General features: G+C 33.7%; 1 protein-coding gene across 7 annotated transcripts in view; it reads left to right on the plus strand.

Annotated features, from left to right (window-relative positions):
- The first annotated feature begins 801 nt into the window (after window positions 1-801).
- The window catches only part of LOC148622801 (equilibrative nucleoside transporter 1-like), a 74,348-nt gene continuing 57,203 nt past the window's right edge, over window positions 802-17,946 (plus strand). For 3 of the 7 annotated variants that reach the window (XM_088573010.1, XM_088573008.1, XM_088573011.1), the window contains exon 1: window positions 12,300-13,040. The gene's annotated coding sequence lies outside the window, so the exon portion shown is untranslated. Of the gene's footprint in view, window positions 825-12,214; window positions 12,239-12,299; window positions 13,041-15,939; window positions 16,015-17,946 lie in introns of those variants that run through there. The other 4 variants (XM_088573012.1, XM_088573014.1, XM_088573013.1 and 1 more) reach the window with 4 other exon arrangements.

Raw genomic sequence — 17,946 nt, forward strand, 5'->3', positions numbered from 1 at the left:
TTGGTTGCTTTATGTTCTTTGTTGTGTATGTCTGTTTTCCATGTCTGGTCTTTGTCCCTGGATTACATTCTGTTGATTACCGCTATAACCTTGGTTTTCTTGCATACTCATCCGCTAGGGGCGTTCATTTACGTAAATCCTACCTTACAGCAAAGTGCCTCCGTGACCCCGAAATCCTTTGATCTCATTTGCAGTGACCCATGAGCAGATAACTCTAAAAATGGCGGCGATAAATTTCCCAGAAAAGAACACATAGAAAGTCCCTCTCTCGAAGAACGAGATTTCATTGTTTTGATTTTGAGCCAGTGGAAAAGCTGACAGAATTGCATTTCACACGTCATATTCATTAAAAGAAGAGTAATCAAGGGAACCAAGGTTATAGAAGTTTGACCAATGAACTTCAAGATCTGAAAGGGAATTTCATGTTTAAGGTCGCTCTCAATGTTGATTTGCAATGCTTTGGAGGTTACCCAAAAAAACACGTTGTCATTAAATTTTCTCGTGTATTTGCACGCCAATTCCTCCAAATCGGCTTTGTGTGGTAAAATTAGAGTTGGAAATGAGTTGCACATTATACATTCCATTCTAACTTGGTTATCTTGAGTAGGTTTTGGAAATATTTGCTTATTTACCCCTCCCCCTTTTTTCCCATCCCTTTCAAGGCCTTTGTTTTGCTTTGACAGTTCGAGAAAACATGACAAAATTCTACACACAATTGAAACATTATGGACTCCTTTTATCTATTGTGAAATACCATACGAAGATTTATCATGACATAGCCATGATAGCTGTCAACTGTATTTGCAATTTTGAAATACTTTGGGGTAAGTCAACATAATGAAGATACTTTTCAGACTATAGTCAATTTTGTGTTATAATTTTTCATTTGTTTTGTGTAGTACTATTGTTTTGTCGCTAAAAGTGAGACTTCAATGCATGTATTTTTATTTATCAAACCTGAACAATATCTAAACCTTCCACTCCTCAGTTGTCCTAGCATTTGTTTACGTGTAGTAATTATATTTTTTTTTATTTGCTCAGACTGCACATGGAAATACAAGTTAGAATCTATTTCATGATACTTATTGTGTTATCTATGATTGCGTGAATCATTACACCATGAAAGGTTCTGTTGCATAATTTGCATAGCTGAGTGTGTCTTTTTGGTGTAGATGAAATCAGTTTTGCGATGAAAAATGTATTCTTCAGTTCCATACAGTTTGAGGAATAAGACTATATTCTAGTGACTGAGATTGAATTGTGTATTTGTTTACAGCGAGAAAAATTGTCATGATCTAAACTCTGTTATTCCAATCGGAATCGTGCCTTCGGTCTATTGCATTTTTCACTTTTCGTTTCCATTCTTGTTTTCTTGAAGATGTCCATCTGGTATAAACTTACTGTAAATAGTTTGACAGGGAATATTTATGGATAATATTCACAATATCAGGAAGTACAATTTACGTTTTTCAATTTCACATATTATGTTACACAGTCCAACCATACTGTCACATATATATCCATTTACGGCTTGTTATAGGCGGTTTCTGAGCATGTTTCACTATAAAGTGTTGTAGCCTATTCAATAAATTGATATCTTGTGATTTCAGATTACCAGTATTCCACAATTGCAAAATGTTGTACTGTTTTTTAAAATAGTTTTGTATAGTTACTGGAATGTGTTTATTTCAGGATTTAAAAAAAAAAACATAACAATACGTTACCCAAAATATATCAATTAAACTCAATATCACACATTCCTTTAAGAAATAGTCAGCTCATTTCAATTGTTGAGTACCAGTTGCAACATGTACACAATTATTGTACATGTTGCAACTTGTATGACAGGAAAATACAAGTTGCAACCTGTACAATTATTTCTGGACAGGTTGCAACCAGTAAGTAAGTGATTTTATTTATAGTCGTTTATCATATTGAAAACAATTAACATAAGCTTCATGAGATAACAACTTATAAATAAAATAAATAGACACAAAACATACACATATCAAAATATATAAGCATGCAGATATACATGAATTAAATAAGACACTGGTGGATCCAGAGGGGGTGTAACCCCCCTTTTATTGGAAATTTGTCATTTTCATATGTAAAATTGACAAAAAAATATAACATCTGAGCAACCCCTTTTCTGAGGTGAGGAACCCCGGCTGGCACCCCTCCTTTTCAAAGTGTCGGGATCCGCCCCTGCAAGACATACAAATACAAAATAAGCTATAGCCAATAAAAAAACTGAAACAACATAAAGAAAGACTAAGCAGCTAAAAAGCACGCAGTAGAAACACTATAAATGTAAAACAACACATGCATATAAAAGCATAAAAACAGAAAAAATACCAAACTCCATATGATATCCAACACCTACAATTTACAGCTAAAACATGAACAAGAAGGATCTGTCCATGTATTAACGAGGGTCTTCAACTGGTTCAGATTAGATTGGTTATTTGTACAACTGGTTGCAACTTGTACACACCTTTTCCCAAATAACATAAGCATCAATAAAATATCAATATAATGTTGTTGTTCTTAATTATTACTACAAATTGAGGAAGCATGGCACTTTGGAATTATATACGACAGTCTTATAACTGCCCCTCTTACATTAACGATAGAAAAACCCTTGCCCACCACTCTCTGACATCTTGTATTCAATTTCACACCTTCTGTAACTTCGATCTGTCACCGTCATCTGTCCTACTCTAGTCACTACTTTTGTAACTTCCATGCCCATTCACATTAATTACACGTTCTCAGCTAATAGGATTGGGATTATTACATTATCGCATCACTTAACACATTTAATATTAAGGTAAGCAAGGCGGCTTGCATGTTTTCTTGAGATACTTGGTATGAATTCGTTTGTGACACCAATAAAATTCTTCGACGTTCTCTAATGTCACTAAAGAAGAAAAACCATTATTTTTTTTGGTTACAGTTGTGTTACTGAATACTGAATTTATTTCTTTGTAACTAAGGGCCCAGATCTTTTTACTGGTACATTGTATTGGGGACATGATATTTCTTTTTTTTTAATTTGTTATATCAAATTATGTATTATTTGTTATATCAAAATAAATTAATGAGATAAATATTGTAATCTGATTGGTTGAAATAATTTTGTTATATCTCAATGCAAATATATATATATATATATATATATATATATATATATATATATATATATATATATATATATATATATATATATATATATATATATATAGACACGCCCCTATTCAGTTGAGTTCAGAGCTACTTTTCTCATGTTTAAAGAATAAAAAATATGTTTTAAAATTAATTTATAAGAATTGGCTATGATAAAAATTTTGTCTATTGAAAAATAACATAAATTTTCGATAGACAAAATTTTTATTATTGCCAATTCTTAATTATTAATTTGTTATATCAAATTACTTATTTGTTATATAAAATTACTAACTTGTTATATCAAATTATTCATTTGTTATATCAAAATAAATTAATTTGAGATAAATACTGTAATCTGATTGGTTAAAATAATTTTGTTATATCCCAACGGATAAAGAAAAATATTGACACGTCCCTATACAGTTAAATTCAGTGCTACATTTCTCATGTTTAAAGATAAGAATATGTTTTAAAATTAATTTATAAGAATTGGTTATGATAAAAATTTTGTCTATTGAAAAATAACAAATTTTCCATGTGCATATTTTGTTTATTGCACTTTACGCGCAATTTTAACAATATTTTAAAATAGCACTCACATAAATAGCGTCTACCCATGGCTGTAAACTTCCAGAAAATGGAGTTGAATTACAATTTATAGTTAATAAATTGATGTAACAATTTTTTTAATTTGATATAACAAGTTAATAATTTGATATAACAAATTAATAATTTGATATAACAAATAAGTAATTTGATATAACAAATTTAAAAAAAAAAAAGAAATACCATGTCCCCAATACGCTTCCGTACCTTTTTGAGCTGATTTTTAGATGTTTTTAATTATGTTATAATTTTTTCCACAGTTGCCAGATTTTGAAGGGGAGGGTTTTGATCAAGCCAAAGTACATTAACACCGCCGCATATTTTGCGCCTTTCCCAAGTCTGGAATTTCGGGTCTTTGTATGCACCTCTACTTTAATTTTGTGTTACTCGAGCATATAGGGGCAACTACTTCGATGGACCTGTGTACAATGATGTTTAGGGGCCAACTGCATCCTGCTATGTGGTGCAGGCTTTCCTCGTCGTTCATCGAAGACTAATGGGTGGCCTTGGGTTGACGTTTTCACTCCGGTGTGTTTATTTGTCTCCTTGACATATTCACCATACCTATCGTTGTGTATTTAGCTTTTTATAAAAGACATTTTGGGTTTGCAAGCTCTGTACAACAACAGAGTTAAATGATACGTCTGTTCACTAAGAATACATTTACTAAAATTCTCAGAACAAAGTGGCATTGCATGCTGAAGTAAGGAAGATATATATTTTATCTTTATTGCTTATCTAAAGATATCTGAAGAACTTAATTACTTTACAATCTAAAATTAACGGCCAGTTTTCACAATATGTTATCACCATCTTGCAGATAAACAACTTAACCTAGTTAATGACTTTCTGTGAACTGTTCTGACGACTTAAACGATTTGTTTATAATGTCAATACACCATACCTATTCTTGTTTTATTCTGAAGCATGCTCACCCGTATACCTATGGCCAACTCAGTTTTAAATCTAGATTCAGTTTGCGAGTCAATCGGTTTCAGCTTGAGAGTTGGCTTTTTATATGTCTTGTGACATCATATACAACTACCACTCAGTTCTAACTGAATAGTAGTCCGAATTTCCTCTGACCCTGCAACCCTCCTCTTTTTTATTTGGATATTGATATGTCGGGTTGGGGTCAGAACGATGTGCCATACAAAAAGTTGGAGATTCAGCGGTACCACGGAGTATCGCCGTTCACGCGCTTCTTACGACTTTCATGTTAAAATCGTGTAGGTGATGCATACCTAGTTCGATTCGGGATTCATTTTTCTTTATCCTGATGTAAGTTTTATCGGCTATTTGTCATCAAATCTCGGTAAAAAGTAGTTTGAAAGCCTTAACCCATGGTCAGCAGCCACTCACTTTCGATTTCCAACTTTGAGTGATGCAAGCGAGATTTGGTCGTATGCAAATGAGATTCCGTCATGCACAGATGGTCACGTGAGATCAACAAACACCGCCTTCTCTGTGTGTCTAAACAAGCGCGTGTACTGGAAAAACATATGAAAACACGTGGTTGGATCCAATTTACAATTGGCTGCATTACTTTTGGTTGAACTGTGAATTTTTTAGATGTGTAAAATATTACATGTGGCACCCCATCCGTAGAATGCCCTAATTCAACTGTTTAAACTCAGGCAGGTTATTAAAATATTGGAAATGCATTGGGGTGTGTGTGTGGGGGGGTGGGGGGGATATTTTTTCTTTCACTACCAAACATCTCTGCATGGATTTATATATAGCATATGTAGTCCATAATGAACTGTAAGACTCTATGTTAAGTGCATCAATAACTAATGTTGTGTCCACACTTGCAGAGTTTAATTGACTGTGGTTGTATTATGCTGCATTTGGCAAAGCTTTTTATTTTAAGTTGGACACATTCTTGTATTGTAGGGTTTCGCATTTGCTTTCAATTTGTTTAATTGCTGAGTTTTCTTCACCTATGTATGTTATGGTGAAAGTTATAACATTGACATTAGTTAATTAAAAGTTTATTTGGAATTTACTTGAGTACCTACATGTTTAAACAAAATGTTGCACTTGTCTCTATTACTATGTGCATGCATCATAAATAAAACAGGTTTATACACTAGTAAACTTAGTTACATCTTCCCGTGACAATATTCTTTTAGGAATTAGGGGGTTGGGATTTGATGTCAGATAAGAAATTTATGTTGCACAAGCACAAACATTTAGTTTTAATTCAGAAGCAACTGAAATCAATATTTCATTTTGAAAAAAAAATGCCTTGTTTAGTAATTTGGGAAACATAGAATCATTATTATTCTACTTTTCAGTGGAGGAGTAAAATATTCCTTTCAGGAATTAGGAACATTTTTAAAAGATTACTTGCCCCTTGCTAATAAAATGGTCGATGCTTCAGAGATTGAACAAAGACAGAATAATAAAACATAAGACATGGTCCATTTTACAGATCATTTTTGTGCATCAATGCCAAAAACATCATTCTGTACAAAAAACATTGTGATTTTAGGATTTGAGAGCCAACACAAATATTAGTTGTTTCAATTTGCAGATATACAAATGTACATGTACATGTATATATAACTTTTAATTTTTCGATAAAACTGACACATCAGATGCCTCACTTAGCTCCAATACAACAGATATGTCCTTATGTCTTTGGTTGAACTTGCAGTTAGATTGAGAATTGTGGCATCTATTTTACTTTGAATACTTTTCTATGGTCCTCTCTAAAATCTAATCACCTGTAAAATTAAATATGGTTTTTATTGTGTATTGTAAAAAAAAATAAATATACAATGTGTGCCAACTCAAACAGTAACCCTTTAGAAAAAATGCCCCTTTTCATGTAAAACAGAAGTTATTACACATGGAAGGCAGCTACCAGTACACTGTGGGTTTGCTTTTATTACAATATATACAAATTTGCTAGTAATGTTACATGTTGTAATTGTCCTTTTATGTACATCAACAAGAAATTCATGTAGATTTCTAACTGTACTGCATACATTTCTTTTTGTCACTATATACAACATACCATTCTGATATGCAGTGTGCCTCATCATATGCAACTAAACATATTTTTTTTTCAGAATATGTTTCTGACAGGATTTCTCTCTAGTGCTTTTTAATCACATATTCTGGTGATGCCAGGAGAATGGTAGCACAACCTTCTTTGATACCTGAAGCAAAAATCAGTTAATTGAAAAGTTGTCAGTTTTCCAGTGATCATGCTAAATGTACACAATTAAACAAAACTGTTTATGGACTTGAATCATTCATTGATTTCACATAACATTTCCAATACATGAATATATTGCATTTTTGACAAGACACCCCTAACTTTTTTTTCCCCATTCCTAATTCATTTGTTCATAGTTACACTGGAAAAAATCAAGATTATTTTTAACTCAATGACAAACACATACACCATCCATTTTGTGGTATGCCTTCATAAATTTCATATGAAGAAATCTTATGGCTCTTAGATCTGCACCTATTCCTTGATAAGATATATATGTCAAGTGGGGTACGCTAATCGAATGAAAAATATAAAGACATCAGCCACCACTTTGATGGAGTTGCTTTTTCAAAAAAAAAAAAAAATGCATGTGGCATAACTTGGTTCAATTTTAGGGAATAAAATTGCGGGAACTGAATTACAAAGTGCAGGGCCAGGGGACAAGGGATAAAATTAATGAAAAATTAAGTGAAACTTACTAAAACTACTGTTAAAAGTCACATTGAAATTTGCGTCCATCAAATAAACGACGACCTCTTTCATTTACCACCTCGATTCCAAATCTACCAGTGTCTCCAACTTTTTGTACGGCACATCGTTCTGACCCCAACCCGACTGTTTTTTGTTTGTTGGGGTTTAACGTCCGAGCAGCAATATTTCAGCTATATTCAGACGATGAACATGAAATGATGATGAAATGAAAAAGGGATGGGACACAAGGACAATGGGGTCGACAAATTTTGATTGCCACTGGAAATAGGAAGAGGTGGGTAGGGTCGGGCAATTTAGCCTCCTGTGGCGGAGCCCTATGGTTCCTACTCCGGGAGAATACCACAGTAGGGTTCTTTAACGTGCGAGGAACGTGGCATCTTTCCCAACACGGTGCACCACTATAGTTTGCGGTCAGGTTTTCCGTATTATAGCCTGACAATGCCAGCATGTAACACACCAGGGGTACCCCATTCCACCACCTGGGGCACACATCCCAGTTGCTCTGTGGGCAGAGCGCCCTAGCCCCGGCTAAGGTTCTGAGCACTATTTAGTCGCCTTTTATGACAAGCTTAGCGCTGCTGCAGACCTATTCTTTCAACACCCGGACCTGCACGGGGCTTCCCCAACCCGACGTATCAATATCCAAATAAAAAAGAGGAGGGTTGTTAATTGGTTTGGCCATAGATATATATATCCATATTCATCTAGTATCCCTTTTACATGAGATAACCATTTAAATTGGATAATATTTGCTTGATGAATTTTTATATATAATTTCATATAAAATGCCAGATAGTTTAGATTGACCACATTGTAACAGTTTCGACCAATATCATAAACATTTTATTTTAGCAACAATTATAAGGGGAAATCGTCCTGTTTAACCATAAATCATATCATTTGGTGTCGAGGATCTAACATTTAATGTTCTCTTTAAAAAAATTTTTTGTTCGAAGATCTCCATATTCTCATAACTCAATTTCTCAGACGAGTAAAGTAAAATAGGAGTAAATAGACTATCAGAAAGCTTCACTTGCAGATCAAAAGGTAAACTTACATTTCTTATCTTATGATTCAGTGCAAAAAGTGCTTTCGTAGCTTTACAATGTTGAAGTTGCAGTTATAGTTATAGATATTGGTAATAATCTGTTAGTTCTATAGTCTTACCGTTTGTTGTAAAACTGGTATTTTGTTGGTATTTCTTTTTGCGAAAACAACTGTTGTTTTATCTATGTTTACATCAAGTTTCCACCTTGCACTATATTCATCAAATGCATTCAACATTCTTTGCATGCTCTGTTTTGTTCCAGAGATCAGGATAGTATCATGAGCATATAATAGTAAAATAGTTTTAAATACATACTTATGTGTAATACCTAAAAACATTTAGGAGTGCGCGCAAGGGGACTTTCTTCTTCCTGATTTCTTTTCAACATTTCTTTCATTATTTTATCAGATTCGCTAAAATCGTTTTTTTTTTCATTACGTCCACAGTCGTAATAATTTAATCTAGTATCGTAACTTTTTAATACTTTTTATTGTTTTCAAAATTGACGTTAAAAAAGTTTTTACGTCGCAAAACTACGTTACTTTGGAAACGTCAAAAATGCGCTTTGTGACATTTTTGTTGGACACGGTTTTACATATATATACAATCCATTTGTTAAGCAAAAGGAAAAAAATGAAATGATAGAACCTTAGAGGAGGATGAATACATTTTTAAGTATATGAAGAAATCGACTCAACACCGTTTTGCCTGTTTGAACAATACCGATGGATCATTTTTTCTGGGAATATTCCAGTGTCTTAACAAAAAGTTTCACATATAATGGCAAGCAGATGTGGATTGTGTTTTTAATATATTCATTTATAATATAGTCAAATCCTGCTGCCTCGTTATTCTTTAAACTTGATACGACTTTCCCAACTTCATCCGCGGTGATTCTGCCATTTAAGATGGCATCAAATTCATTTTGCTGGAAATCCGGAAGGACAAAATTATTATGATATTTTCTTGTTATTATTCAATTATTCCTGCTTTTATCTCTTTTTTTTTATTAAAAAGTCGTGTGCTGTTTATTTCCAAACGATGCATAAGGAGAGTCCAAGAAAAACCCTTCAATTTTATCCAATAGACTGTCGATGGTATGGGCATTCGGCTGAAAAGTATAAAGTTCCAATCGGAACTCCTCAGCCTTTCCAGCTACAGGTGTAAAACCACTATTAAAACTCCCACTACTTTCTATGTTGAATTAAGCAAGGTCCCAATCTTTTTTACAGTTTGTTGAAATGAACTTTAACAGGTTTTATCATGGAGGGGACCCTTTATAGACTCTCTCATAAAATTTGCAGCATACCTTTAGTGGCTTCTAAGAAAGAACGGTGAAGTGAAAGTAGTCAGGTACTAAAAATACTACCTTCCTTTTGGAACTTTGACAAATCAATGGGCTTAAGATCTAGACTCTGAAGATATTATTCTCTACATCAGAGTTCAAAACTGTTGGATTCAGTGTGTACCTGACATGATAAGCTTTCGGGTGATACCCAGTTTGCATATACTGGCTAAATCACAAAAAATATACAATGCATCCTAGGAACTACTTTGTTTTTTATGGACTACTTTCTGGAATGTGCAGACGACTGGTTCCCCTTAATAGTGGTATTATACCTACACCGAAGAAAAACCTCGAAGGCACTAGGCGGATGAATCTGTCCGGAATTTTGACCGATCCGATTCTAAACTTATAGTTTTACTGGTTGAAATTTTTACCATTATTTTTTTCCTAGCTCCTCTCTTCACGCCAAAATTCTTGACGGAGTTATTGTACTTTATTTCTTGTGATATCTAACCAATTCTTTAGTGCATGGTTGATTGGACTACATTGAGTCGCGTATGACTACAATGCCGGCAAATTTTTCAAGAAGAAATTCTCCTTTCTGCATCCGAGGCTATTTTTTTTAAGTGTGGCGGAAATGGCCGAATAGTTCCGATTGTATCAAGTTCAGCACGCAGTTCATTGATAATATTTTCTCTTTGTATGGCATTTTCAATGAAAATGTCATTTTTCCCTGAGTTCCATTTTTATTTACTCTTCTTTTTTGTGTGCAATAATTCATCGTTGTTTAGCAAAGATGTTTCAACAGCAGAAGAATGTAATCCAGGGACAAAGACCAGACATGGAAAACAGACATACACAACAAAGAACATAAAGTAACTAAAATCATACATACAAGGTAACAAAAGTAAATGAGCAACTCGGACTCCACTAAAAACTGGGAGCATGGAGCAGGTGCACCGATAGGGTAAGCGTCCTCTGCTTTTCTAGAAACACCCGCCGAGTTGTTCATAAAAAGTCAAGTCCGGGGTAGACAAACGAGGAAATGATTACTATGACCCGTTGAATAAATCAGTTTTCATGGTGCTGATGGATACACCATACCGATCCACGAGTTCATCATGACGACCATAAATCTTCTGTAGTGATAACTTCGATCTTGTAGCAACATAACCCTGTTCCAGAAGCCTATTTGTTAGAGTTCTAGCGATACAAGAAGTCTGCGTAGTTTCGGCAAGCTCTGGCATAACATATGAGTTGTGATATGAACACTCTATACGCAGGAGCCGAAGGGATGTTGCCACAGATGAAAGGAAAGTTGACAATTCTGAATGAAAAGTCATCACGTTTGTCGTAAAGTTTGGTCAATAGTTTACCTTTACCATCGATTTCTAAGTGTAGGTCAATATATGAGGCTGACTTCACAGCGTCTGTAGTATCCTTTATCTCATGTTCTTTGGGGTAGATGCGATGTATCAAATCCCCGAAATTAGGATTGTTTAACGATAATACGACATCTATATAGCGGAAACTGAGATTAAAGGATCTTGCTAAACAATGTTACTTCTTTTGCATCAGATCAGATATTAAGTCAGTCCCCATAACAGTGAAGGAATTGGTCAGCATTAGAGGAACAAAATTTGTTCCCATTGGAATGTCGACTGTTTGTTGCGGAACGCGTCCACCGCAATGGACAAATATGTTGTCGACAAAAAATGCTAACATTTTGAAAACATCTTCTTCGGTGTATTTGCAAGATGATTTGCAAGATGATTTGGAATTATTTTTTTACAAAGTATGAGGAATATCTGCCAAGAACTACACATTTATATCTAGGTGTACTGTCTTTTTTGGAGACAATGTATAATGTTTTTGAGTCGGGATTTTAACTGAGTATGGGGAATAGAGGTATAAAGAGTTGAAAAACCATAGGTTTTAATGCTATTGTATTCCGATAATAATTTTGAATTGAGATTTGACGATAAATGATCTAAGAAAGTCCGTTTTTTTTCAGGATTACCTTACAATTTATTTTGTTTTAACCATTCTATCAGCTGATTTTGACTTCATTAAAGCTGCATTAGCTGTCATTTTCGTAAATTTTTGTTTCGGTTGAAATATGCCTTAACTTAATTATTACCACTAAATTGTACTTTTCATGTACAATTTCATTTGATATCCAATAATAAAATGCATTAAATACATGAAATAGGTGTCTATATATTTATTGTCTTGCAAGACAAAAAATTGACCTAGATAAGTTCGTATGCATGTGACTTCTGGTGACCTTAATCCGCGCATGTGCTGTAAGGGTCGCTTCTTTTATAACAAATCGGATTGCAAAGCGAAAGTGGTTATTCAACGGCAAGGAAGATCGACGGACTCAAGCCGTAAAAGAAAAAAAGTTTGAATATTACGCAAGGATCCTTTTGAAATTTACTAATTGTGATATAATGCGGCTCAAATATGATCGTTATTTATTTGAAAACTAATCAAGAAATAGATGAAATGAAATGAAAACAAGACACGTACTTATCTGTGTATCCGTTATTGTTATTTTTTTTAACAAAGTGTTAGAGTATTTTTAATCCTGATGAATGTCCTGTCGGTAATCTTCGGAAGTAATGGCGAAAAATAATTAGATCAGACCTATCGATCTTCTTTGATTAAAAAAACGTTGTTTTCACAAAAATCTGTAGGTATTACCGACATTAATTGCTTCAAATGCATTACTACAAACTCATTTCATTGAATCAGCAAAATTAAGTAGAATCAAAACTGAACAAATTTGTCAGCTGATGCAGCTTTAAGATTTTGAAAACTTCAAGAGACCATTACTTAATAGTTTACACTATAGAAGGAAAGAAAGATGTTTATTCCAATTAAAGGGCCCTTTGACGGTGCATATAATTACAAAATAATTGACATAATTATTGATTGATGAATTATATATCAATATAAATCAAATCCTTTAAAGATTAATATCATAGTCCTGTGATTAATTACAGATCTATGACAATAAGACAAAAAATATACTTTACTGATTGTCCAAATATTCCGTGATCAGAATACCGCTATCGAAAACGACAGTCTTCTTTTAGCTTCAATTTGTCGTAATCAGATAGAAACATTGACCATTTCCATTTCGCGCCTTACTTGTAACCAAGGATTAGCAGTAGAACTCGAAGAATACTTAACGAAAATTGGTAATATATATCTGGTTATAACACATCACATCTAAAATAGTGAAAAATATATGTTTGGACGTTACAAAATCGTCCAATTCTGTAACAAGAGAGCACGTGTGCATCGTTATCTGTGACTGTGTTCATTTGCTTTGTTACTCAGTATCCCTTGCTATGTAATTGTGGTTTTAGTTAGATGGTCAATGATTCTATACACATTATTTATGAAGATAAATCTTGATGTTGACTGAGGTCCCTTGTAATCTGACTTTTTAGTTTTATGCCTCATTATTTACATTAGTGGTTCCTCGTCCACGCACAGGGGCTTGGTGAAATGTATTCAAAGAAACATATGCTCGCTAGGCAATGGAACCTCAGAAAAAGTCAAAAGGGAATTTATGAGTTGCTTACCGCCTTTTTACAAATTAGATGAATATTTTAGCAAAACATTATTTGGGTCGGTACTGTTACAGGTACAGGTTACACATTTTAGACCACACCAAGCGCCAATACTTCCACTTCTGGTCATAGTAGGTGTCCGTCATCTGGTATTTGGTTAAAAAAACTGGGTAAAATAGATGTTTAAAGAGAAGTTCAGAGTTTAGGGGAGGTTTATTACAGATATAGAACAAATCAACTCGTTCGTTTTTGGCATAAAAAAAATAGTCAAAGCGTGATTTCAGGTAAGAAAAAATCCAATTTGTAAAAAGGCGGTAAGTAACTCGTAAATTCCTTTTTCAATTTTTCCGAGGTTCCCATTGCCTAGCGAGCATATATGTTACTTAAAGTACATTTCACCAAGCCCCTGTGGTCCACACATTTGTGGATGGGGAGCCTCTACAGGCTAATCATCCACACATCTGGTTTGCATCGAAAACATGCATAATACAAATTTTTCTAGGTCGATTTTTTGTCTTGCAAGGCAATAAGTATATCGATGCCTATTTCATGTTTTGAGTGCATTTTATTTGTGGATAGCAAATGAAATTAAACAGGGAAAGTACAATTTAGTAGAAATCATTCACAATTGAGGCATATTTCAACAGAAACAAAAATTTATGAAAATGATAGCTAATGCAGCTTTACAGTTGTTGAAAAGGACCAGTTCCAATTTCAATACAAATCTTGGTAGGCTACTAAGGAGTTTAAATAGCTCTCTAGGTAGAAATCTGCTCTGCATTATACTAATGTGTCCTACTTACTACCACAGAACACTTGTGTGATCTTTTGGACACTGCCTTTTAAGTTTAAATACATGTAGCTATTAATTATGATGAGCTTAACCTCTAAAGTTCAAGTAAATACAACTCACTGAGGCCATTTAAATCATTGTTCAATTTTCTTTTCTGATTCGTTTTAATGTTTTTATTTTAGGGCATCTTGTATAAACAGTCACTGGAAACCAAAGAACAAATTAAAAATGATACTAGTATCACTTAATAACATTTCTTAAACATTTTTTTAAAACTGTGTAATTTTAAGAAGGTCCTTAGAAGGACTGGTGCATGTATGGCACGCTAAATTAACCAAAAGCCCATTATCTATAGGATAATACCGTTGTCTATGGGTTAACAGACTGTAACTCTCAATATCACCTGTGATCGATAATTAAATTCCGCAATCTATGGGTTAGCAACCTGTTAACCCATAGATAACGCTAACCCATAGATAACGGAAAGTTAATTATCATTACCGTTTACTATTGATAATTAATTCGATTTGATTCATTTAAAACAATGTTATATATGAACTAATTTACAAAATTAGCGTTATCTATGGGTTAGCAAGTGTTAACCATAGGATACTGAAGCTAATTCATAGATAACGCAATTAATTCATTGATAACACTTTGAGCAATCAAATCGGGTGTTACATCTATATTCGGAGTGCCAAACTAAAGTATTTATTATTGCTTGCTTTGTAGGTCCTGTTTTTTTTTTAAAGCAGAAAAATCTTAGCACGCTTTAAATGTTCATTTGATGTATGAAATAAAATATATTGTCGTTATTTTTTTTTGCATGTTTTGTCACTGGAAACATGAATCTACGATGTTATTCTGGGTTGTTGCACTATACACTGCCATGTTTTGTGGGAAATTGTGGCTGGAAAGAGTAATTTTCTTGTGTTCTGGGAAACAAAGACTTGTTAAAGTACTTTGTAAAATTAGGCAGACTTGTCTCAAGGCCGAGTCATGTTGTTCCTGAACCATGACCAATACATATGTGTTTAAGTTCCCAGTGTTTTCACACATCGCTGTTAAGGTCTAGATTGGCGTAGAGCATGTACGTTTGAGATAACGAGTATAGAGTACACAGCTTTATCGAAAAATATAGATATGACATTATTTTCCTTTAATCTTTTTTTCTGATTTTATTTTACTTATTGAATAGGACGGTCATACTAAAAATTGTACGTGGCATCAGAGTAGGGTAAAAAACGCTTGGGGATTTTTTTCTGGTCAAAATACAAATATAAAAGCAATGTAGATTTTTAAAAATAAACCACTAAGCTTATACAGTATGATCATAAAACATTTGAATAAAAACCCTGATTTTTCACTTGAAATAGTGACATAATATAATGGCCGACTAGAACATGGGCCACAATATTAACTTTGCTACCATGAACAAAAAACTAGATTCTCAGCCCAGATGGATCCAATTTTCACGCTCGCCCTGACTGTCTACTTTTTTATTTTTTTTTTATTTTTGGAAATAATTCATGTCTTGTCTGGACCCAGTTTGTTAGTTGTTATTCAATTACTTCTGATTTGTAAGCAAAATAAATAGTTCTTATTCTATTAATTTCTTTGAAACATTGTTCTTAATTGAAGAGAAAACTGGTACGGGTGTAGCGTAAGAGGCACATATACTTTGATAGAACTGTAACAAGACTTATGGTGGTAACCTCTATCTCACAGGTGATAACAACAATGCTAGGACAGACCCAGGATTTCAGGTTATGGGTTTAATGCCAAGTGAAGGAGATATATTTTGTAAGTAATCAAGATAAAATCCTAACAAAAATGATGTCCAAATTTTAGCAGGATGAACAAGGGATCTGTATATAGATAAGTCTTTCAAGAAGCAGGCATTAAAAATAGAGTTTTTCACCCCCAACATTCCCAATTGCTTTTTACTTAGCATGACCTGACTGGGGTTGTATATTGAACAGATCTTTGGCAGGGATTGCGCTAGGCTTCACCAATGTCACAATTTGCAATTTTTTATTTGATCTGGTGACAAAAATAACCAGTTGGTGATTTTCTTGGGGCCAAGGTTTTGTGTATTAAAATTGAAATGAAGTTTGTCAGCAACGGATATTCTCTCCAATTAAACAATTGTGTTGGCACCTGGTCAAAGTAAATTGATCATGACCAATTTACAACTGAAGCCAATCAAAAGTAACTAGACTAGGTGACTGTGACTCACAATATCCTCCTGGGAGGTGCCAATTAGATGTAAGTATATTATCGAGCCAATCAAAACTCTTATCATCTGGACTAAGGTAACACAATCATGGCTTTGTGCATGTGGCTACATACAAGCTTCACAGCCCTGTTAAACCATGATATATTCAGAAATAGATTTACCTTATAACAGAATAAATTAAATCCAATTAACAGTGATTATCCCATCAGGAAGTGTCTAAAACACTTTGAAAAGCAAGAATTGATAAAAGAAAATGGATGACATTTGTTTACACTTTTGTCATGTGCCTTTTTTTTGGCAGGAAAATCGGTAAACAAATAGATGGGGATTCCCAAATTCTGATTATATTCAGATAAATAGAATTCGAGATAACTGAAAAGGGGCAATATTAATGGTCCATGATTGTTTGAAAAGAATTAAGTTTGTTGAAAATTTATAAATGAAAAACAAAATTATATTTTAAGATAAACTTAATTAGACCACAAAGGACAAGGGTCAACAATGAACGTATTTTAAAATTAGGGACTATATGAGCATATACGACTCCATATAAGTGTTATTGCCCTTGAAAGGCAAAAAATTTCGTTTTCTTGCAGTTTTCAGTCAATAATAGATAGAATGAAACTTTCGATTGATGAAATGATCCTCATGATAAGTCCTACCAAAGTCTTTATGGAGTCAAAATTGTTGGACAACTTCTTGTTAGAGTTATTGCCCTTGAAAGGCAAAAATTTAACCAGGTGAGCGATTTAGGCTCCCGGGAGCCTCTTGTTACTTTACAAATTTTACAGGAGTTGTTGGACTTTGTTTAGTATGTACATACTTCACTATAGAAACACTTAGTGGATGCAATTTCTCAGTAACTTTTGAACAGATTTTGTTCAAATTTTGTAGGATTGTTAGTCACTATATGTACCAGTAGTTGATCATATTGAACTAACACTTTAATTCTGATCTCACTAACCACTTCTAACATTTCCATTACTTTACATGTTCAGAAAGTAATTTTGAACATGCCGGTGCACCTGGTCCATGCTCCCAGTTTTTAGTGGAGTCAGAGTTGCTCATTTACTTTTGTTACTCTGTATGTATGATTTTAGTTACTTTATGTTCTTTGTTATGTATGTCTGTTTTCCATGTCTGGTCTTTGTCCATGGATTGCATTCTTTTGATTACCGCTATAACCTTGGTTCCCTTGATTACTCTTTCAAAGTATCACCGTGAATTCTGAGGACAAATGGCATCTCAACGTTGTATACCATTGCGAAGCTTGGAAATAAGGCTTTGGATATCATTATGCTAATGGTACAATGATATTAGAAATTCTTCACAAAATTTACTGAAAATCCACGTTTACCTTTTCTGTTAACTGACAGCATGGAGGCAAATTACTCACACATGTAAACAATTTTCATACATTTTTGTAGTAAATTACTAATATGATTTTAAAGTACACATTATCAGCTTTATTTTGAATACTTTATTATCAGAATACA

The sequence above is a fragment of the Perna viridis genome, chromosome 3, assembly GCF_037379345.1.
Source record: "Perna viridis isolate PV_CMFRI_1.1 ecotype Kerala chromosome 3, ASM3737934v1, whole genome shotgun sequence".
Classification (NCBI taxonomy): domain Eukaryota; kingdom Metazoa; phylum Mollusca; class Bivalvia; order Mytilida; family Mytilidae; genus Perna; species Perna viridis.